The sequence below is a fragment of the Hydractinia symbiolongicarpus genome, chromosome 9, assembly GCF_029227915.1.
Source record: "Hydractinia symbiolongicarpus strain clone_291-10 chromosome 9, HSymV2.1, whole genome shotgun sequence".
Taxonomy (NCBI): domain Eukaryota; kingdom Metazoa; phylum Cnidaria; class Hydrozoa; order Anthoathecata; family Hydractiniidae; genus Hydractinia; species Hydractinia symbiolongicarpus.
The window spans coordinates 8100585-8122672 of record NC_079883.1 but is presented as its reverse complement, the minus strand read 5'-3'; the positions used below and the strand labels follow the sequence as shown (position 1 = coordinate 8122672).

The following is a 22088-nucleotide window of genomic DNA, read 5'->3' as shown; positions in this document are numbered from 1 at the left end:
TTGATTGACAGCTAAGGTTCAAAACAAACCATTTGATTGGTGCTAAGAAAGTAATTTCTGATTGGCTGCATAATGACATTACGCTCATTACTTTAACATTTTTATAAAATCTGTGTTTTTTGGCTACGGGAAAACGGCTGTATCTTCTGATACACAAAAGCTTTTGACTTTTTTTTTTTTTAGTAAGTAGCAGAAGGTTTGGCGAATTCCAACGATGCCAAATTTATTGCCTTACTGAAACATTAAGACCACGAATTTTTAAAAAAACTACAGTTTTACTTAAAAAAATGTACAAAATGTTCGGAACATTTTGTAATGACGCAACTCTATTGGTTAATTAGGGTGTTTCCACGAGCAGTAGGTAATTTTATGGCCTCTTTTTAAAGCTGTCTGAATTCTGTTAACTCAAACGTTGTTTTTGTACTCGTTCTGTACGCAACTATATCAATATGTCTGGACGCGGAAAAGGAGGTAAAGGATTGGGAAAAGGAGGTGCTAAACGTCACCGAAAAATTCTTCGTGATAACATTCAGGGAATCACAAAACCTGCTATTCGGCGTCTTGCTCGACGAGGTGGTGTCAAACGTATCTCTGGCCTTATCTATGAGGAAACCAGAGGTGTACTGAAGGTTTTCTTAGAGAATGTTATTCGTGATGCTGTAACCTACACAGAGCACGCTAAACGCAAGACCGTTACCGCTATGGATGTTGTTTATGCCTTAAAACGTCAAGGAAGAACTCTTTACGGATTCGGAGGTTAAGCGTTGTCATTGCTCAACAAAAACGGCTATTTTTATAGCCACAAATCTTTTAAAACATTACTTTGTGCACGCTTCCAAATTACACAATGTGTAAAGTCTTGTCACAGTTACATTTATTGCTATACGATACTATGTCATATATGACACAAAAAAAATTTAGAAATACTTTGTAGGGTTAATTTGCCTGGGAGTGTTTCCGTGAAAAGCTGGGTTAAGTTAAATGTAAGCAATAACATGGATCAATGTACTTGTCTTTTCTGCAAGTACAGCTAATAATACGTATGAAAAGTGAAGCTAATCCACACACACATGGGGAAGTATTTTAAATGTAGGCTAGTGTTCTTAAGCACATTATTTAGAAGTTTTATTAACTTCGGTTAACTTGTAGTGACGCCAAGTAAATGTTTTTTTAAAGATGTGTGGTCTTAAAAAAGACCGTTTGTGTTTGGTAGACGTTGGTTTACTTGCTGCTTGTGTATTTTGTGACGGCTTTTGTTCCTTCACTGACTGCGTGTTTTGCAAGTTCTCCAGGCAAGAGAAGACGTACTGCGGTTTGAATTTCACGAGAAGAGATGGTCGACTTTTTGTTTTGAAGAGCCAAACGCGAAGCTTCGGAAGCAATGCGCTCAAAGATGTCGTTGACAAATGAGTTCATGATGCTCATAGCTTTGCTTGAAACTCCGACATCTGGGTGAACTTGTTTCAAAACATTGTAGATGTAAATAGCATAACTTTCCTTTCTCTTTCTCTTGCGTTTCTTTTCACCAGTTCCACCAATCTTTCCTCCTTTTTTGCCGGCTCTTTTTTCACCTTTCTTGGCTACTTTAGGTGCCTGTTTTCCTCCTTTAGCTGCTGCGTCAGACATGGTTAAAAATTTTTGCTACTTAACTTGTAAATAAGCATTAAACTGCAAGTCAAAACTTTTTGTTTATAAGTAAAAAAATCGGATCGAATTCGATCCGAAAACGCCGATACGCAATTTAATTGGTTAAAAAAAAAATCTTTTGTTTAATACTTAATTATGATTGGTTAAAAAAACATGATTTCGATCCTATTTTTATGATGAAAAAACGAGTAAAGTTTATTTCGTTAACACTTACGTTAAATATTCGTACGTTTTTGTATTAACTTACAAATCAAATCGCAGTTATGTCTGGACGTGGAAAAGGTGGAAAAGCTAAGGCTAAAGCCAAGACAAGATCCTCAAGAGCTGGACTTCAATTTCCAGTCGGTAGAGTGCATAGATTCCTTCGTAGAGGGCACTATGCTAACCGAATTGGATCTGGAGCACCAGTTTACTTAGCAGCCGTCTTGGAATATTTATCTGCTGAGATATTGGAGTTGGCTGGTAACGCAGCAAGAGACAACAAAAAAGCTAGGATTATTCCAAGACATTTACAATTGGCTGTTCGTAATGATGAAGAATTAAACAAACTTTTGAGCGGTGTAACCATTGCAGCTGGTGGTGTTTTGCCAAACATTCAAGCTGTCTTACTCCCAAAGAAGAACGACAAAGGACAGAAGAAGTAAACCGCTACACTCAGAAAACAACGGCTATTTTTATAGCCACACATCTTTAAAAAAACATTGTTTTTTTCACAAAACTATAACCTTAAAGTCTAATAGATAATCCATGCATACGCCTTGTCCTAAGTAACTCAAAGAAATTAAATAAAAAAATTTGATCACAACGTCAAAATAAATTGCACGTATTTGCACCTGCTAATGTCTACGGCCATACCACGATGAACACACCCGTTCTCGTCTGATCACGGAAGTTAAGCATCGTCGGGCCGGGATAGTACTTGGATGGGGGACCGCCTGGGAACTCCCGGTGTCGTAGGCTTTTCATTTTCATTTGCTGTGATATATTTCTTGTTATAACAATTAAGGAACGTGGCGGTTGTTGAAAGTGTTTCCTATGACATTTTCCTACGACATTTTCAGGTGATAGTACGAGAAAAAAGAGCTTTCAAATGCATACAAACTCGATCTATTGCCGATCATCCAATAACCCTGACGGAATGGCAAATAAAATAAAATTCCGCCGCCTTCCGAGGACTTATATCGCAATCACGTTTCGTAACAGCCAAGCGAGGTTTTACCTTAGCGTTTAAGTCACCACCGACATTTGGCCGCGCAACTTTTCTAAGCTCATTCATTTTGACTTAAGGAGGGGGCGAGCGCGGACGCAGGCCCCCACTACCAGAAATTGTACGGTCGAGTTACTGACGTTTGCAGTAATCGCAGAGGTCAGCCCAAGCGTAGTGCAATGCAAGAGCCTCACTCTGGAAGAAAACCCTCATTGATCAGTCTTTACTTCCCCGTCAGGTAAGTATGAGTTGGAACTGCACCGTAGCATGAGGGTACCCTTCAAAGTTTGTTAATGCTTGTGGCTTGAGTGTGTTATAAACTGCCGTGTCGCGGGGCATAGGCTGTATTCTCCCCCAGTGTACGCGTTTTGTTCCCGCCGTAGACTATGCAGAGTGCCGTCGGAAAGAGGACTGCTATTATTCTTTTATTGCTTATGTGGGCCGCCATCGGTAATAGTGCAACACCAAGGCAACCCGTGGTCACGGCGTGAATGAATCCACCTCCATGACCCAAGGCCAAATATCAGATTAATATACTGACCATTCAGAGAATGGCCTACCAGATATTAAACTGATAAGAACAGATACTACACTTGATCTTAGCCATTAGGCCGAGAAGCGATAAAGAACAAGCGTTGCCATGATAGGCATCGTCCACACACCGTAACTGCTTGTGGAGCATGTCACGTTACTGTAAAGCTTACAACTGTCACCGCGTACGGATGGACGGCGACATAGTAAAAATCACGGCTGTTGATTTAGCCGTAGGATGGAGAGCGACTGTAGCGAGTGGATGGTAACTTACATGAATGCTAACAAAGGCGACGATACTAAGTGCGTGATATTACTTTCCAATATGTCTGCGTACATTCCGTTTATCAACGCATTACGCCAGAACGTGCGCGCGCGTTACACAGTAGACCATGCAGCCGAAATGCGACAGTGCGACCCTGCCAGGAGTCGAACCTGGAATCCCCTGATTCGTAGTCAGATGCCTTATCCATTGGGCCACAGGGCCATGCTTATGACTTCGCCCCATCGTCATTTTGGCTTGCGCATTCGTTTTACTTACGACAGAATTCTTCGTGTTTGTAGCCATGAAAGAAAGGGACTTCTGTGAGTGAATTTTTTTACTGTGGTCTAATAAAAAAGTCGAAACGCAGTGCCCAATATATGAATTGCTCCTAATAGCCGGAAACAGGCCGTGTCGATGATGTAGGCCGACATACGCAACGCAAACCAAAGAACGCTTTATGAAAATCCTAACACGAGCGCGGAAGAAGCCCAAATTAACAGACTAGATGTAATGCTGAAGACCTCAAACTCCAGCAGCTTCTCTTGCAGACTATTGCGTCGTACTACAAATAAAAATTAACATGCTTTCGCATAGTCGCGGCACCCAAAACGGACATTATACGATGTACAGAAACACACATTTCTGTTTTCGCGCCAAATCAATTCCCGGGAGTGGTACTTTTACGTCCGCATACTTCGCACCGTCTTAAATTATATCTCATTTACACGGTAATGTTTAGTATACTTCTACTGTGATAACAAGCATCGTTTATCGTTGGATTGTTGTAAGAAAACATTAAAAATGAGTGAAGCAGCTTCTCCAAAGAAAATCGCACCCAAGAAGAAACCTGCTGCAAAGAAGACAGCTGATCACCCTAAATATGTGGACATGATCAAGGCTGCTATCGCTACCCTAAAGGAACGCGGTGGTTCATCTCGCCAAGCTATTACAAAATATATTCATGCAAATTACAAAGTTGCTGAAAACTCAGATCATCATCTGAAAATGGCTCTTAAACGAGGAGTAACATCAGGCGATTTGATTCAAACTAAAGGCACTGGTGCTTCTGGATCATTCAAGCTAGGTCAGGTAAAAAAAGAAAAACCTAAGAAAAAGGCCGCAGCAAAAAAGCCAACGGCAAAGAAGCCTACTGCAAAGAAAAGTACACCAAAAAAGAAGCCAGCAAAGAAGAGCACGCCAAAGAAAGCAGCAAAGAAGCCTGCCACAAAGAAAGCCTCGGCTAAGAAACCAGCAGCTAAGAAACCCACAAAGAAGCCTGTTGCTAAAAAACCTGCAGCAAAGAAGGTCAAAAAGACTCCCAAAAAGGCAGCAAAGAAGACCGCAAAAAAATAATTTGTGTGTATCTGGCTATTACATTAACAAACGGCTATTTTTATAGCCACACATTTACAAAAAAACATTATCTTGGTACAAAGTTAAACTTGTTTAAGTCACTTAAACAGTTAAAAAAGAGTAAATTTAAGATTAGATTCCCTAAGTTTAAGTATTTTCGTTTTTAAATTTCTTATTTTCTTGCTTTTACTTTTCTTGCCCTTCATATTTTTAACATTGTCAAACTTTATGTAGCATAAAATTTTTATGTAGCATAAAATTTAAACAGAAAGCAGGACAAAGTTTGATATAAAAAGCTAGCCGTAATATTTTTTATGGATGTGTGGCTATAAAAATAGCCGTTTTTTGTTTGGTAAGATGCTTAGGCACGTTCCCCACGAATTCTTCTTGCCAACTGGATGTCTTTAGGCATGATTGTAACTCGTTTTGCGTGAATGGCACACAAGTTAGTATCCTCGAACAAGCCAACAAGGTACGCTTCAGAAGCCTCTTGCAGAGCCATAACGGCTGTGCTCTGGAATCGCAGATCTGTTTTGAAGTCCTGAGCAATTTCTCGCACAAGACGCTGGAAAGGCAACTTGCGGATCAAGAGCTCGGTTGACTTCTGGTATCTTCTGATTTCTCTGAGAGCAACTGTACCAGGTCTGTAACGATGTGGTTTTTTCACTCCTCCAGTAGCTGGTGCGCTTTTCCTCGCAGCTTTAGTGGCGAGTTGTTTTCGTGGAGCCTTTCCTCCAGTAGATTTACGTGCAGTTTGCTTTGTACGAGCCATATTTTAAGAAGTCGATGTAGTACGGATACACAAGACGGTCTAAAATGCACTATCGCGCCAAAGTTTTATTTCTCATATTGATTGACAGCTAAGGTTCAAAACAAACCATTTGATTGGTGCTAAGAAAGTAATTTCTGATTGGCTGCATAATGACATTACGCTCATTACTTTAACATTTTTATAAAATCTGTGTTTTTTGGCTACGGGAAAACGGCTGTATCTTCTGATACACAAAAGCTTTTGACTTTTTTTTTTTTTAGTAAGTAGCAGAAGGTTTGGCGAATTCCAACGATGCCAAATTTATTGCCTTACTGAAACATTAAGACCACGAATTTTTAAAAAAACTACAGTTTTACTTAAAAAAATGTACAAAATGTTCGGAACATTTTGTAATGACGCAACTCTATTGGTTAATTAGGGTGTTTCCACGAGCAGTAGGTAATTTTATGGCCTCTTTTTAAAGCTGTCTGAATTCTGTTAACTCAAACGTTGTTTTTGTACTCGTTCTGTACGCAACTATATCAATATGTCTGGACGCGGAAAAGGAGGTAAAGGATTGGGAAAAGGAGGTGCTAAACGTCACCGAAAAATTCTTCGTGATAACATTCAGGGAATCACAAAACCTGCTATTCGGCGTCTTGCTCGACGAGGTGGTGTCAAACGTATCTCTGGCCTTATCTATGAGGAAACCAGAGGTGTACTGAAGGTTTTCTTAGAGAATGTTATTCGTGATGCTGTAACCTACACAGAGCACGCTAAACGCAAGACCGTTACCGCTATGGATGTTGTTTATGCCTTAAAACGTCAAGGAAGAACTCTTTACGGATTCGGAGGTTAAGCGTTGTCATTGCTCAACAAAAACGGCTATTTTTATAGCCACAAATCTTTTAAAACAGTACTTTGTGCACGCTTCCAAATTACACAATGTGTAAAGTCTTGTCACAGTTACATTTATTGCTATACGATACTATGTCATATATGACACAAAAAAAATTTAGAAATACTTTGTAGGGTTAATTTGCCTGGGAGTGTTTCCGTGAAAAGCTGGGTTAAGTTAAATGTAAGCAATAACATGGATCAATGTACTTGTCTTTTCTGCAAGTACAGCTAATAATACGTATGAAAAGTGAAGCTAATCCACACACACATGGGGAAGTATTTTAAATGTAGGCTAGTGTTCTTAAGCACATTATTTAGAAGTTTTATTAACTTCGGTTAACTTGTAGTGACGCCAAGTAAATGTTTTTTTAAAGATGTGTGGTCTTAAAAAAGACCGTTTGTGTTTGGTAGACGTTGGTTTACTTGCTGCTTGTGTATTTTGTGACGGCTTTTGTTCCTTCACTGACTGCGTGTTTTGCAAGTTCTCCAGGCAAGAGAAGACGTACTGCGGTTTGAATTTCACGAGAAGAGATGGTCGACTTTTTGTTTTGAAGAGCCAAACGCGAAGCTTCGGAAGCAATGCGCTCAAAGATGTCGTTGACAAATGAGTTCATGATGCTCATAGCTTTGCTTGAAACTCCGACATCTGGGTGAACTTGTTTCAAAACATTGTAGATGTAAATAGCATAACTTTCCTTTCTCTTTCTCTTGCGTTTCTTTTCACCAGTTCCACCAATCTTTCCTCCTTTTTTGCCGGCTCTTTTTTCACCTTTCTTGGCTACTTTAGGTGCCTGTTTTCCTCCTTTAGCTGCTGCGTCAGACATGGTTAAAAATTTTTGCTACTTAACTTGTAAATAAGCATTAAACTGCAAGTCAAAACTTTTTGTTTATAAGTAAAAAAATCGGATCGAATTCGATCCGAAAACGCCGATACGCAATTTAATTGGTTAAAAAAAAAATCTTTTGTTTAATACTTAATTATGATTGGTTAAAAAAACATGATTTCGATCCTATTTTTATGATGAAAAAACGAGTAAAGTTTATTTCGTTAACACTTACGTTAAATATTCGTACGTTTTTGTATTAACTTACAAATCAAATCGCAGTTATGTCTGGACGTGGAAAAGGTGGAAAAGCTAAGGCTAAAGCCAAGACAAGATCCTCAAGAGCTGGACTTCAATTTCCAGTCGGTAGAGTGCATAGATTCCTTCGTAGAGGGCACTATGCTAACCGAATTGGATCTGGAGCACCAGTTTACTTAGCAGCCGTCTTGGAATATTTATCTGCTGAGATATTGGAGTTGGCTGGTAACGCAGCAAGAGACAACAAAAAAGCTAGGATTATTCCAAGACATTTACAATTGGCTGTTCGTAATGATGAAGAATTAAACAAACTTTTGAGCGGTGTAACCATTGCAGCTGGTGGTGTTTTGCCAAACATTCAAGCTGTCTTACTCCCAAAGAAGAACGACAAAGGACAGAAGAAGTAAACCGCTACACTCAGAAAACAACGGCTATTTTTATAGCCACACATCTTTAAAAAAACATTGTTTTTTTCACAAAACTATAACCTTAAAGTCTAATAGATAATCCATGCATACGCCTTGTCCTAAGTAACTCAAAGAAATTAAATAAAAAAATTTGATCACAACGTCAAAATAAATTGCACGTATTTGCACCTACTAATGTCTACGGCCATACCACGATGAACACACCCGTTCTCGTCTGATCACGGAAGTTAAGCATCGTCGGGCCGGGATAGTACTTGGATGGGGGACCGCCTGGGAACTCCCGGTGTCGTAGGCTTTTCATTTTCATTTGCTGTGATATATTTCTTGTTATAACAATTAAGGAACGTGGCGGTTGTTGAAAGTGTTTCCTATGACATTTTCCTACGACATTTTCAGGTGATAGTACGAGAAAAAAGAGCTTTCAAATGCATACAAACTCGATCTATTGCCGATCATCCAATAACCCTGACGGAATGGCAAATAAAATAAAATTCCGCCGCCTTCCGAGGACTTATATCGCAATCACGTTTCGTAACAGCCAAGCGAGGTTTTACCTTAGCGTTTAAGTCACCACCGACATTTGGCCGCGCAACTTTTCTAAGCTCATTCATTTTGACTTAAGGAGGGGGCGAGCGCGGACGCAGGCCCCCACTACCAGAAATTGTACGGTCGAGTTACTGACGTTTGCAGTAATCGCAGAGGTCAGCCCAAGCGTAGTGCAATGCAAGAGCCTCACTCTGGAAGAAAACCCTCATTGATCAGTCTTTACTTCCCCGTCAGGTAAGAATGAGTTGGAACTGCACCGTAGCATGAGGGTACCCTTCAAAGTTTGTTAATGCTTGTGGCTTGAGTGTGTTATAAACTGCCGTGTCGCGGGGCATAGGCTGTATTCTCCCCCAGTGTACGCGTTTTGTTCCCGCCGTAGACTATGCAGAGTGCCGTCGGAAAGAGGACTGCTATTATTCTTTTATTGCTTATGTGGGCCGCCATCGGTAATAGTGCAACACCAAGGCAACCCGTGGTCACGGCGTGAATGAATCCACCTCCATGACCCAAGGCCAAAAATCAGATTAATATACTGACCATTCAGAGAATGGCCTACCAGATATTAAACTGATAAGAACAGATACTACACTTGATCTTAGCCATTAGGCCGAGAAGCGATAAAGAACAAGCGTTGCCATGATAGGCATCGTCCACACACCGTAACTGCTTGTGGAGCATGTCACGTTACTGTAAAGCTTACAACTGTCACCGCGTACGGATGGACGGCGACATAGTAAAAATCACGGCTGTTGATTTAGCCGTAGGATGGAGAGCGACTGTAGCGAGTGGATGGTAACTTACATGAATGCTAACAAAGGCGACGATACTAAGTGCGTGATATTACTTTCCAATATGTCTGCGTACATTCCGTTTATCAACGCATTACGCCAGAACGTGCGCGCGCGTTACACAGTAGACCATGCAGCCGAAATGCGACAGTGCGACCCTGCCAGGAGTCGAACCTGGAATCCCCTGATTCGTAGTCAGATGCCTTATCCATTGGGCCACAGGGCCATGCTTATGACTTCGCCCCATCGTCATTTTGGCTTGCGCATTCGTTTTACTTACGACAGAATTCTTCGTGTTTGTAGCCATGAAAGAAAGGGACTTCTGTGAGTGAATTTTTTTACTGTGGTCTAATAAAAAAGTCGAAACGCAGTGCCCAATATATGAATTGCTCCTAATAGCCGGAAACAGGCCGTGTCGATGATGTAGGCCGACATACGCAACGCAAACCAAAGAACGCTTTATGAAAATCCTAACACGAGCGCGGAAGAAGCCCAAATTAACAGACTAGATGTAATGCTGAAGACCTCAAACTCCAGCAGCTTCTCTTGCAGACTATTGCGTCGTACTACAAATAAAAATTAACATGCTTTCGCATAGTCGCGGCACCCAAAACGGACATTATACGATGTACAGAAACACACATTTCTGTTTTCGCGCCAAATCAATTCCCGGGAGTGGTACTTTTACGTCCGCATACTTCGCACCGTCTTAAATTATATCTCATTTACACGGTAATGTTTAGTATACTTCTACTGTGATAACAAGCATCGTTTATCGTTGGATTGTTGTAAGAAAACATTAAAAATGAGTGAAGCAGCTTCTCCAAAGAAAATCGCACCCAAGAAGAAACCTGCTGCAAAGAAGACAGCTGATCACCCTAAATATGTGGACATGATCAAGGCTGCTATCGCTACCCTAAAGGAACGCGGTGGTTCATCTCGCCAAGCTATTACAAAATATATTCATGCAAATTACAAAGTTGCTGAAAACTCAGATCATCATCTGAAAATGGCTCTTAAACGAGGAGTAACATCAGGCGATTTGATTCAAACTAAAGGCACTGGTGCTTCTGGATCATTCAAGCTAGGTCAGGTAAAAAAAGAAAAACCTAAGAAAAAGGCCGCAGCAAAAAAGCCAACGGCAAAGAAGCCTACTGCAAAGAAAAGTACACCAAAAAAGAAGCCAGCAAAGAAGAGCACGCCAAAGAAAGCAGCAAAGAAGCCTGCCACAAAGAAAGCCTCGGCTAAGAAACCAGCAGCTAAGAAACCCACAAAGAAGCCTGTTGCTAAAAAACCTGCAGCAAAGAAGGTCAAAAAGACTCCCAAAAAGGCAGCAAAGAAGACCGCAAAAAAATAATTTGTGTGTATCTGGCTATTACATTAACAAACGGCTATTTTTATAGCCACACATTTACAAAAAAACATTATCTTGGTACAAAGTTAAACTTGTTTAAGTCACTTAAACAGTTAAAAAAGAGTAAATTTAAGATTAGATTCCCTAAGTTTAAGTATTTTCGTTTTTAAATTTCTTATTTTCTTGCTTTTACTTTTCTTGCCCTTCATATTTTTAACATTGTCAAACTTTATGTAGCATAAAATTTTTATGTAGCATAAAATTTAAACAGAAAGCAGGACAAAGTTTGATATAAAAAGCTAGCCGTAATATTTTTTATGGATGTGTGGCTATAAAAATAGCCGTTTTTTGTTTGGTAAGATGCTTAGGCACGTTCCCCACGAATTCTTCTTGCCAACTGGATGTCTTTAGGCATGATTGTAACTCGTTTTGCGTGAATGGCACACAAGTTAGTATCCTCGAACAAGCCAACAAGGTACGCTTCAGAAGCCTCTTGCAGAGCCATAACGGCTGTGCTCTGGAATCGCAGATCTGTTTTGAAGTCCTGAGCAATTTCTCGCACAAGACGCTGGAAAGGCAACTTGCGGATCAAGAGCTCGGTTGACTTCTGGTATCTTCTGATTTCTCTGAGAGCAACTGTACCAGGTCTGTAACGATGTGGTTTTTTCACTCCTCCAGTAGCTGGTGCGCTTTTCCTCGCAGCTTTAGTGGCGAGTTGTTTTCGTGGAGCCTTTCCTCCAGTAGATTTACGTGCAGTTTGCTTTGTACGAGCCATATTTTAAGAAGTCGATGTAGTACGGATACACAAGACGGTCTAAAATGCACTATCGCGCCAAAGTTTTATTTCTCATATTGATTGACAGCTAAGGTTCAAAACAAACCATTTGATTGGTGCTAAGAAAGTAATTTCTGATTGGCTGCATAATGACATTACGCTCATTACTTTAACATTTTTATAAAATCTGTGTTTTTTGGCTACGGGAAAACGGCTGTATCTTCTGATACACAAAAGCTTTTGACTTTTTTTTTTTTTAGTAAGTAGCAGAAGGTTTGGCGAATTCCAACGATGCCAAATTTATTGCCTTACTGAAACATTAAGACCACGAATTTTTAAAAAAACTACAGTTTTACTTAAAAAAATGTACAAAATGTTCGGAACATTTTGTAATGACGCAACTCTATTGGTTAATTAGGGTGTTTCCACGAGCAGTAGGTAATTTTATGGCCTCTTTTTAAAGCTGTCTGAATTCTGTTAACTCAAACGTTGTTTTTGTACTCGTTCTGTACGCAACTATATCAATATGTCTGGACGCGGAAAAGGAGGTAAAGGATTGGGAAAAGGAGGTGCTAAACGTCACCGAAAAATTCTTCGTGATAACATTCAGGGAATCACAAAACCTGCTATTCGGCGTCTTGCTCGACGAGGTGGTGTCAAACGTATCTCTGGCCTTATCTATGAGGAAACCAGAGGTGTACTGAAGGTTTTCTTAGAGAATGTTATTCGTGATGCTGTAACCTACACAGAGCACGCTAAACGCAAGACCGTTACCGCTATGGATGTTGTTTATGCCTTAAAACGTCAAGGAAGAACTCTTTACGGATTCGGAGGTTAAGCGTTGTCATTGCTCAACAAAAACGGCTATTTTTATAGCCACAAATCTTTTAAAACATTACTTTGTGCACGCTTCCAAATTACACAATGTGTAAAGTCTTGTCACAGTTACATTTATTGCTATACGATACTATGTCATATATGACACAAAAAAAATTTAGAAATACTTTGTAGGGTTAATTTGCCTGGGAGTGTTTCCGTGAAAAGCTGGGTTAAGTTAAATGTAAGCAATAACATGGATCAATGTACTTGTCTTTTCTGCAAGTACAGCTAATAATACGTATGAAAAGTGAAGCTAATCCACACACACATGGGGAAGTATTTTAAATGTAGGCTAGTGTTCTTAAGCACATTATTTAGAAGTTTTATTAACTTCGGTTAACTTGTAGTGACGCCAAGTAAATGTTTTTTTAAAGATGTGTGGTCTTAAAAAAGACCGTTTGTGTTTGGTAGACGTTGGTTTACTTGCTGCTTGTGTATTTTGTGACGGCTTTTGTTCCTTCACTGACTGCGTGTTTTGCAAGTTCTCCAGGCAAGAGAAGACGTACTGCGGTTTGAATTTCACGAGAAGAGATGGTCGACTTTTTGTTTTGAAGAGCCAAACGCGAAGCTTCGGAAGCAATGCGCTCAAAGATGTCGTTGACAAATGAGTTCATGATGCTCATAGCTTTGCTTGAAACTCCGACATCTGGGTGAACTTGTTTCAAAACATTGTAGATGTAAATAGCATAACTTTCCTTTCTCTTTCTCTTGCGTTTCTTTTCACCAGTTCCACCAATCTTTCCTCCTTTTTTGCCGGCTCTTTTTTCACCTTTCTTGGCTACTTTAGGTGCCTGTTTTCCTCCTTTAGCTGCTGCGTCAGACATGGTTAAAAATTTTTGCTACTTAACTTGTAAATAAGCATTAAACTGCAAGTCAAAACTTTTTGTTTATAAGTAAAAAAATCGGATCGAATTCGATCCGAAAACGCCGATACGCAATTTAATTGGTTAAAAAAAAAATCTTTTGTTTAATACTTAATTATGATTGGTTAAAAAAACATGATTTCGATCCTATTTTTATGATGAAAAAACGAGTAAAGTTTATTTCGTTAACACTTACGTTAAATATTCGTACGTTTTTGTATTAACTTACAAATCAAATCGCAGTTATGTCTGGACGTGGAAAAGGTGGAAAAGCTAAGGCTAAAGCCAAGACAAGATCCTCAAGAGCTGGACTTCAATTTCCAGTCGGTAGAGTGCATAGATTCCTTCGTAGAGGGCACTATGCTAACCGAATTGGATCTGGAGCACCAGTTTACTTAGCAGCCGTCTTGGAATATTTATCTGCTGAGATATTGGAGTTGGCTGGTAACGCAGCAAGAGACAACAAAAAAGCTAGGATTATTCCAAGACATTTACAATTGGCTGTTCGTAATGATGAAGAATTAAACAAACTTTTGAGCGGTGTAACCATTGCAGCTGGTGGTGTTTTGCCAAACATTCAAGCTGTCTTACTCCCAAAGAAGAACGACAAAGGACAGAAGAAGTAAACCGCTACACTCAGAAAACAACGGCTATTTTTATAGCCACACATCTTTAAAAAAACATTGTTTTTTTCACAAAACTATAACCTTAAAGTCTAATAGATAATCCATGCATACGCCTTGTCCTAAGTAACTCAAAGAAATTAAATAAAAAAATTTGATCACAACGTCAAAATAAATTGCACGTATTTGCACCTACTAATGTCTACGGCCATACCACGATGAACACACCCGTTCTCGTCTGATCACGGAAGTTAAGCATCGTCGGGCCGGGATAGTACTTGGATGGGGGACCGCCTGGGAACTCCCGGTGTCGTAGGCTTTTCATTTTCATTTGCTGTGATATATTTCTTGTTATAACAATTAAGGAACGTGGCGGTTGTTGAAAGTGTTTCCTATGACATTTTCCTACGACATTTTCAGGTGATAGTACGAGAAAAAAGAGCTTTCAAATGCATACAAACTCGATCTATTGCCGATCATCCAATAACCCTGACGGAATGGCAAATAAAATAAAATTCCGCCGCCTTCCGAGGACTTATATCGCAATCACGTTTCGTAACAGCCAAGCGAGGTTTTACCTTAGCGTTTAAGTCACCACCGACATTTGGCCGCGCAACTTTTCTAAGCTCATTCATTTTGACTTAAGGAGGGGGCGAGCGCGGACGCAGGCCCCCACTACCAGAAATTGTACGGTCGAGTTACTGACGTTTGCAGTAATCGCAGAGGTCAGCCCAAGCGTAGTGCAATGCAAGAGCCTCACTCTGGAAGAAAACCCTCATTGATCAGTCTTTACTTCCCCGTCAGGTAAGTATGAGTTGGAACTGCACCGTAGCATGAGGGTACCCTTCAAAGTTTGTTAATGCTTGTGGCTTGAGTGTGTTATAAACTGCCGTGTCGCGGGGCATAGGCTGTATTCTCCCCCAGTGTACGCGTTTTGTTCCCGCCGTAGACTATGCAGAGTGCCGTCGGAAAGAGGACTGCTATTATTCTTTTATTGCTTATGTGGGCCGCCATCGGTAATAGTGCAACACCAAGGCAACCCGTGGTCACGGCGTGAATGAATCCACCTCCATGACCCAAGGCCAAAAATCAGATTAATATACTGACCATTCAGAGAATGGCCTACCAGATATTAAACTGATAAGAACAGATACTACACTTGATCTTAGCCATTAGGCCGAGAAGCGATAAAGAACAAGCGTTGCCATGATAGGCATCGTCCACACACCGTAACTGCTTGTGGAGCATGTCACGTTACTGTAAAGCTTACAACTGTCACCGCGTACGGATGGACGGCGACATAGTAAAAATCACGGCTGTTGATTTAGCCGTAGGATGGAGAGCGACTGTAGCGAGTGGATGGTAACTTACATGAATGCTAACAAAGGCGACGATACTAAGTGCGTGATATTACTTTCCAATATGTCTGCGTACATTCCGTTTATCAACGCATTACGCCAGAACGTGCGCGCGCGTTACACAGTAGACCATGCAGCCGAAATGCGACAGTGCGACCCTGCCAGGAGTCGAACCTGGAATCCCCTGATTCGTAGTCAGATGCCTTATCCATTGGGCCACAGGGCCATGCTTATGACTTCGCCCCATCGTCATTTTGGCTTGCGCATTCGTTTTACTTACGACAGAATTCTTCGTGTTTGTAGCCATGAAAGAAAGGGACTTCTGTGAGTGAATTTTTTTACTGTGGTCTAATAAAAAAGTCGAAACGCAGTGCCCAATATATGAATTGCTCCTAATAGCCGGAAACAGGCCGTGTCGATGATGTAGGCCGACATACGCAACGCAAACCAAAGAACGCTTTATGAAAATCCTAACACGAGCGCGGAAGAAGCCCAAATTAACAGACTAGATGTAATGCTGAAGACCTCAAACTCCAGCAGCTTCTCTTGCAGACTATTGCGTCGTACTACAAATAAAAATTAACATGCTTTCGCATAGTCGCGGCACCCAAAACGGACATTATACGATGTACAGAAACACACATTTCTGTTTTCGCGCCAAATCAATTCCCGGGAGTGGTACTTTTACGTCCGCATACTTCGCACCGTCTTAAATTATATCTCATTTACACGGTAATGTTTAGTATACTTCTACTGTGATAACAAGCATCGTTTATCGTTGGATTGTTGTAAGAAAACATTAAAAATGAGTGAAGCAGCTTCTCCAAAGAAAATCGCACCCAAGAAGAAACCTGCTGCAAAGAAGACAGCTGATCACCCTAAATATGTGGACATGATCAAGGCTGCTATCGCTACCCTAAAGGAACGCGGTGGTTCATCTCGCCAAGCTATTACAAAATATATTCATGCAAATTACAAAGTTGCTGAAAACTCAGATCATCATCTGAAAATGGCTCTTAAACGAGGAGTAACATCAGGCGATTTGATTCAAACTAAAGGCACTGGTGCTTCTGGATCATTCAAGCTAGGTCAGGTAAAAAAAGAAAAACCTAAGAAAAAGGCCGCAGCAAAAAAGCCAACGGCAAAGAAGCCTACTGCAAAGAAAAGTACACCAAAAAAGAAGCCAGCAAAGAAGAGCACGCCAAAGAAAGCAGCAAAGAAGCCTGCCACAAAGAAAGCCTCGGCTAAGAAACCAGCAGCTAAGAAACCCACAAAGAAGCCTGTTGCTAAAAAACCTGCAGCAAAGAAGGTCAAAAAGACTCCCAAAAAGGCAGCAAAGAAGACCGCAAAAAAATAATTTGTGTGTATCTGGCTATTACATTAACAAACGGCTATTTTTATAGCCACACATTTACAAAAAAACATTATCTTGGTACAAAGTTAAACTTGTTTAAGTCACTTAAACAGTTAAAAAAGAGTAAATTTAAGATTAGATTCCCTAAGTTTAAGTATTTTCGTTTTTAAATTTCTTATTTTCTTGCTTTTACTTTTCTTGCCCTTCATATTTTTAACATTGTCAAACTTTATGTAGCATAAAATTTTTATGTAGCATAAAATTTAAACAGAAAGCAGGACAAAGTTTGATATAAAAAGCTAGCCGTAATATTTTTTATGGATGTGTGGCTATAAAAATAGCCGTTTTTTGTTTGGTAAGATGCTTAGGCACGTTCCCCACGAATTCTTCTTGCCAACTGGATGTCTTTAGGCATGATTGTAACTCGTTTTGCGTGAATGGCACACAAGTTAGTATCCTCGAACAAGCCAACAAGGTACGCTTCAGAAGCCTCTTGCAGAGCCATAACGGCTGTGCTCTGGAATCGCAGATCTGTTTTGAAGTCCTGAGCAATTTCTCGCACAAGACGCTGGAAAGGCAACTTGCGGATCAAGAACTCGGTTGACTTCTGGTATCTTCTGATTTCTCTGAGAGCAACTGTACCAGGTCTGTAACGATGTGGTTTTTTCACTCCTCCAGTAGCTGGTGCGCTTTTCCTCGCAGCTTTAGTGGCGAGTTGTTTTCGTGGAGCCTTTCCTCCAGTAGATTTACGTGCAGTTTGCTTTGTACGAGCCATATTTTAAGAAGTCGATGTAGTACGGATACACAAGACGGTCTAAAATGCACTATCGCGCCAAAGTTTTATTTCTCATATTGATTGACAGGTAAGGTTCAAAACAAACCATTTTATTGGTGCTAAGAAAGTAATTTCTGATTGGCTGCATAATGACATTACGCTCATTACTTTAACATTTTTATAAAATCTGTGTTTTTTGGCTACGGGAAAACGGCTGTATCTTCTGATACACAAAAGCTTTTGACTTTTTTTTTTTTTAGTAAGTAGCAGAAGGTTTGGCGAATTCCAACGATGCCAAATTTATTGCCTTACTGAAACATTAAGACCACGAATTTTTAAAAAAACTACAGTTTTACTTAAAAAAATGTACAAAATGTTCGGAACATTTTGTAATGACGCAACTCTATTGGTTAATTAGGGTGTTTCCACGAGCAGTAGGTAATTTTATGGCCTCTTTTTAAAGCTGTCTGAATTCTGTTAACTCAAACGTTGTTTTTGTACTCGTTCTGTACGCAACTATATCAATATGTCTGGACGCGGAAAAGGAGGTAAAGGATTGGGAAAAGGAGGTGCTAAACGTCACCGAAAAATTCTTCGTGATAACATTCAGGGAATCACAAAACCTGCTATTCGGCGTCTTGCTCGACGAGGTGGTGTCAAACGTATCTCTGGCCTTATCTATGAGGAAACCAGAGGTGTACTGAAGGTTTTCTTAGAGAATGTTATTCGTGATGCTGTAACCTACACAGAGCACGCTAAACGCAAGACCGTTACCGCTATGGATGTTGTTTATGCCTTAAAACGTCAAGGAAGAACTCTTTACGGATTCGGAGGTTAAGCGTTGTCATTGCTCAACAAAAACGGCTATTTTTATAGCCACAAATCTTTTAAAACATTACTTTGTGCACGCTTCCAAATTACACAATGTGTAAAGTCTTGTCACAGTTACATTTATTGCTATACGATACTATGTCATATATGACACAAAAAAAATTTAGAAATACTTTGTAGGGTTAATTTGCCTGGGAGTGTTTCCGTGAAAAGCTGGGTTAAGTTAAATGTAAGCAATAACATGGATCAATGTACTTGTCTTTTCTGCAAGTACAGCTAATAATACGTATGAAAAGTGAAGCTAATCCACACACACATGGGGAAGTATTTTAAATGTAGGCTAGTGTTCTTAAGCACATTATTTAGAAGTTTTATTAACTTCGGTTAACTTGTAGTGACGCCAAGTAAATGTTTTTTTAAAGATGTGTGGTCTTAAAAAAGACCGTTTGTGTTTGGTAGACGTTGGTTTACTTGCTGCTTGTGTATTTTGTGACGGCTTTTGTTCCTTCACTGACTGCGTGTTTTGCAAGTTCTCCAGGCAAGAGAAGACGTACTGCGGTTTGAATTTCACGAGAAGAGATGGTCGACTTTTTGTTTTGAAGAGCCAAACGCGAAGCTTCGGAAGCAATGCGCTCAAAGATGTCGTTGACAAATGAGTTCATGATGCTCATAGCTTTGCTTGAAACTCCGACATCTGGGTGAACTTGTTTCAAAACATTGTAGATGTAAATAGCATAACTTTCCTTTCTCTTTCTCTTGCGTTTCTTTTCACCAGTTCCACCAATCTTTCCTCCTTTTTTGCCGGCTCTTTTTTCACCTTTCTTGGCTACTTTAGGTGCCTGTTTTCCTCCTTTAGCTGCTGCGTCAGACATGGTTAAAAATTTTTGCTACTTAACTTGTAAATAAGCATTAAACTGCAAGTCAAAACTTTTTGTTTATAAGTAAAAAAATCGGATCGAATTCGATCCGAAAACGCCGATACGCAATTTAATTGGTTAAAAAAAAAATCTTTTGTTTAATACTTAATTATGATTGGTTAAAAAAACATGATTTCGATCCTATTTTTATGATGAAAAAACGAGTAAAGTTTATTTCGTTAACACTTACGTTAAATATTCGTACGTTTTTGTATTAACTTACAAATCAAATCGCAGTTATGTCTGGACGTGGAAAAGGTGGAAAAGCTAAGGCTAAAGCCAAGACAAGATCCTCAAGAGCTGGACTTCAATTTCCAGTCGGTAGAGTGCATAGATTCCTTCGTAGAGGGCACTATGCTAACCGAATTGGATCTGGAGCACCAGTTTACTTAGCAGCCGTCTTGGAATATTTATCTGCTGAGATATTGGAGTTGGCTGGTAACGCAGCAAGAGACAACAAAAAAGCTAGGATTATTCCAAGACATTTACAATTGGCTGTTCGTAATGATGAAGAATTAAACAAACTTTTGAGCGGTGTAACCATTGCAGCTGGTGGTGTTTTGCCAAACATTCAAGCTGTCTTACTCCCAAAGAAGAACGACAAAGGACAGAAGAAGTAAACCGCTACACTCAGAAAACAACGGCTATTTTTATAGCCACACATCTTTAAAAAAACATTGTTTTTTTCACAAAACTATAACCTTAAAGTCTAATAGATAATCCATGCATACGCCTTGTCCTAAGTAACTCAAAGAAATTAAATAAAAAAATTTGATCACAACGTCAAAATAAATTGCACGTATTTGCACCTACTAATGTCTACGGCCATACCACGATGAACACACCCGTTCTCGTCTGATCACGGAAGTTAAGCATCGTCGGGCCGGGATAGTACTTGGATGGGGGACCGCCTGGGAACTCCCGGTGTCGTAGGCTTTTCATTTTCATTTGCTGTGATATATTTCTTGTTATAACAATTAAGGAACGTGGCGGTTGTTGAAAGTGTTTCCTATGACATTTTCCTACGACATTTTCAGGTGATAGTACGAGAAAAAAGAGCTTTCAAATGCATACAAACTCGATCTATTGCCGATCATCCAATAACCCTGACGGAATGGCAAATAAAATAAAATTCCGCCGCCTTCCGAGGACTTATATCGCAATCACGTTTCGTAACAGCCAAGCGAGGTTTTACCTTAGCGTTTAAGTCACCACCGACATTTGGCCGCGCAACTTTTCTAAGCTCATTCATTTTGACTTAAGGAGGGGGCGAGCGCGGACGCAGGCCCCCACTACCAGAAATTGTACGGTCGAGTTACTGACGTTTGCAGTAATCGCAGAGGTCAGCCCAAGCGTAGTGCAATGCAAGAGCCTCACTCTGGAAGAAAACCCTCATTGATCAGTCTTTACTTCCCCGTCAGGTAAGTATGAGTTGGAACTGCACCGTAGCATGAGGGTACCCTTCAAAGTTTGTTAATGCTTGTGGCTTGAGTGTGTTATAAACTGCCGTGTCGCGGGGCATAGGCTGTATTCTCCCCCAGTGTACGCGTTTTGTTCCCGCCGTAGACTATGCAGAGTGCCGTCGGAAAGAGGACTGCTATTATTCTTTTATTGCTTATGTGGGCCGCCATCGGTAATAGTGCAACACCAAGGCAACCCGTGGTCACGGCGTGAATGAATCCACCTCCATGACCCAAGGCCAAAAATCAGATTAATATACTGACCATTCAGAGAATGGCCTACCAGATATTAAACTGATAAGAACAGATACTACACTTGATCTTAGCCATTAGGCCGAGAAGCGATAAAGAACAAGCGTTGCCATGATAGGCATCGTCCACACACCGTAACTGCTTGTGGAGCATGTCACGTTACTGTAAAGCTTACAACTGTCACCGCGTACGGATGGACGGCGACATAGTAAAAATCACGGCTGTTGATTTAGCCGTAGGATGGAGAGCGACTGTAGCGAGTGGATGGTAACTTACATGAATGCTAACAAAGGCGACGATACTAAGTGCGTGATATTACTTTCCAATATGTCTGCGTACATTCCGTTTATCAACGCATTACGCCAGAACGTGCGCGCGCGTTACACAGTAGACCATGCAGCCGAAATGCGACAGTGCGACCCTGCCAGGAGTCGAACCTGGAATCCCCTGATTCGTAGTCAGATGCCTTATCCATTGGGCCACAGGGCCATGCTTATGACTTCGCCCCATCGTCATTTTGGCTTGCGCATTCGTTTTACTTACGACAGAATTCTTCGTGTTTGTAGCCATGAAAGAAAGGGACTTCTGTGAGTGAATTTTTTTACTGTGGTCTAATAAAAAAGTCGAAACGCAGTGCCCAATATATGAATTGCTCCTAATAGCCGGAAACAGGCCGTGTCGATGATGTAGGCCGACATACGCAACGCAAACCAAAGAACGCTTTATGAAAATCCTAACACGAGCGCGGAAGAAGCCCAAATTAACAGACTAGATGTAATGCTGAAGACCTCAAACTCCAGCAGCTTCTCTTGCAGACTATTGCGTCGTACTACAAATAAAAATTAACATGCTTTCGCATAGTCGCGGCACCCAAAACGGACATTATACGATGTACAGAAACACACATTTCTGTTTTCGCGCCAAATCAATTCCCGGGAGTGGTACTTTTACGTCCGCATACTTCGCACCGTCTTAAATTATATCTCATTTACACGGTAATGTTTAGTATACTTCTACTGTGATAACAAGCATCGTTTATCGTTGGATTGTTGTAAGAAAACATTAAAAATGAGTGAAGCAGCTTCTCCAAAGAAAATCGCACCCAAGAAGAAACCTGCTGCAAAGAAGACAGCTGATCACCCTAAATAT

General features: G+C 40.4%; 12 non-coding genes across 12 annotated transcripts; 4 read left to right on the top strand and 8 right to left on the bottom strand.

The window, feature by feature from the left end:
• Positions 1–2488: 2488 nt before the first annotated feature.
• On the top strand, positions 2489–2607 carry LOC130659880 (5S ribosomal RNA). Its single transcript, XR_008987083.1, has one exon. It is a non-coding gene; the product is annotated as a 5S ribosomal RNA (ribosomal RNA).
• Positions 2608–2935: 328 nt separating this feature from the next.
• On the bottom strand, positions 2936–3100 carry LOC130659640 (U1 spliceosomal RNA). The gene has a single exon (XR_008986845.1). It is a non-coding gene; the product is annotated as a U1 spliceosomal RNA (small nuclear RNA).
• A 185-nt stretch (positions 3101–3285) lies between these two features.
• Positions 3286–3477, bottom strand: LOC130661482 (U2 spliceosomal RNA). Its single transcript, XR_008988674.1, has one exon. It is a non-coding gene; the product is annotated as a U2 spliceosomal RNA (small nuclear RNA).
• Positions 3478–8340: 4863 nt separating this feature from the next.
• LOC130659868 (5S ribosomal RNA) lies at positions 8341–8459 on the top strand. The gene has a single exon (XR_008987071.1). It is a non-coding gene; the product is annotated as a 5S ribosomal RNA (ribosomal RNA).
• Positions 8460–8787: 328 nt separating this feature from the next.
• Positions 8788–8952, bottom strand: LOC130660448 (U1 spliceosomal RNA). The gene has a single exon (XR_008987648.1). It is a non-coding gene; the product is annotated as a U1 spliceosomal RNA (small nuclear RNA).
• A 185-nt stretch (positions 8953–9137) lies between these two features.
• Positions 9138–9329, bottom strand: LOC130660696 (U2 spliceosomal RNA). The gene has a single exon (XR_008987894.1). It is a non-coding gene; the product is annotated as a U2 spliceosomal RNA (small nuclear RNA).
• Positions 9330–14192: 4863 nt separating this feature from the next.
• Positions 14193–14311, top strand: LOC130659856 (5S ribosomal RNA). Its single transcript, XR_008987059.1, has one exon. It is a non-coding gene; the product is annotated as a 5S ribosomal RNA (ribosomal RNA).
• A 328-nt stretch (positions 14312–14639) lies between these two features.
• On the bottom strand, positions 14640–14804 carry LOC130659639 (U1 spliceosomal RNA). The gene has a single exon (XR_008986844.1). It is a non-coding gene; the product is annotated as a U1 spliceosomal RNA (small nuclear RNA).
• A 185-nt stretch (positions 14805–14989) lies between these two features.
• LOC130660695 (U2 spliceosomal RNA) lies at positions 14990–15181 on the bottom strand. Its single transcript, XR_008987893.1, has one exon. It is a non-coding gene; the product is annotated as a U2 spliceosomal RNA (small nuclear RNA).
• Positions 15182–20044: 4863 nt separating this feature from the next.
• LOC130659843 (5S ribosomal RNA) lies at positions 20045–20163 on the top strand. Its single transcript, XR_008987047.1, has one exon. It is a non-coding gene; the product is annotated as a 5S ribosomal RNA (ribosomal RNA).
• Positions 20164–20491: 328 nt separating this feature from the next.
• Positions 20492–20656, bottom strand: LOC130659638 (U1 spliceosomal RNA). Its single transcript, XR_008986842.1, has one exon. It is a non-coding gene; the product is annotated as a U1 spliceosomal RNA (small nuclear RNA).
• Positions 20657–20841: 185 nt separating this feature from the next.
• Positions 20842–21033, bottom strand: LOC130660694 (U2 spliceosomal RNA). The gene has a single exon (XR_008987892.1). It is a non-coding gene; the product is annotated as a U2 spliceosomal RNA (small nuclear RNA).
• Between the last annotated feature and the right edge of the window lie 1055 nt (positions 21034–22088).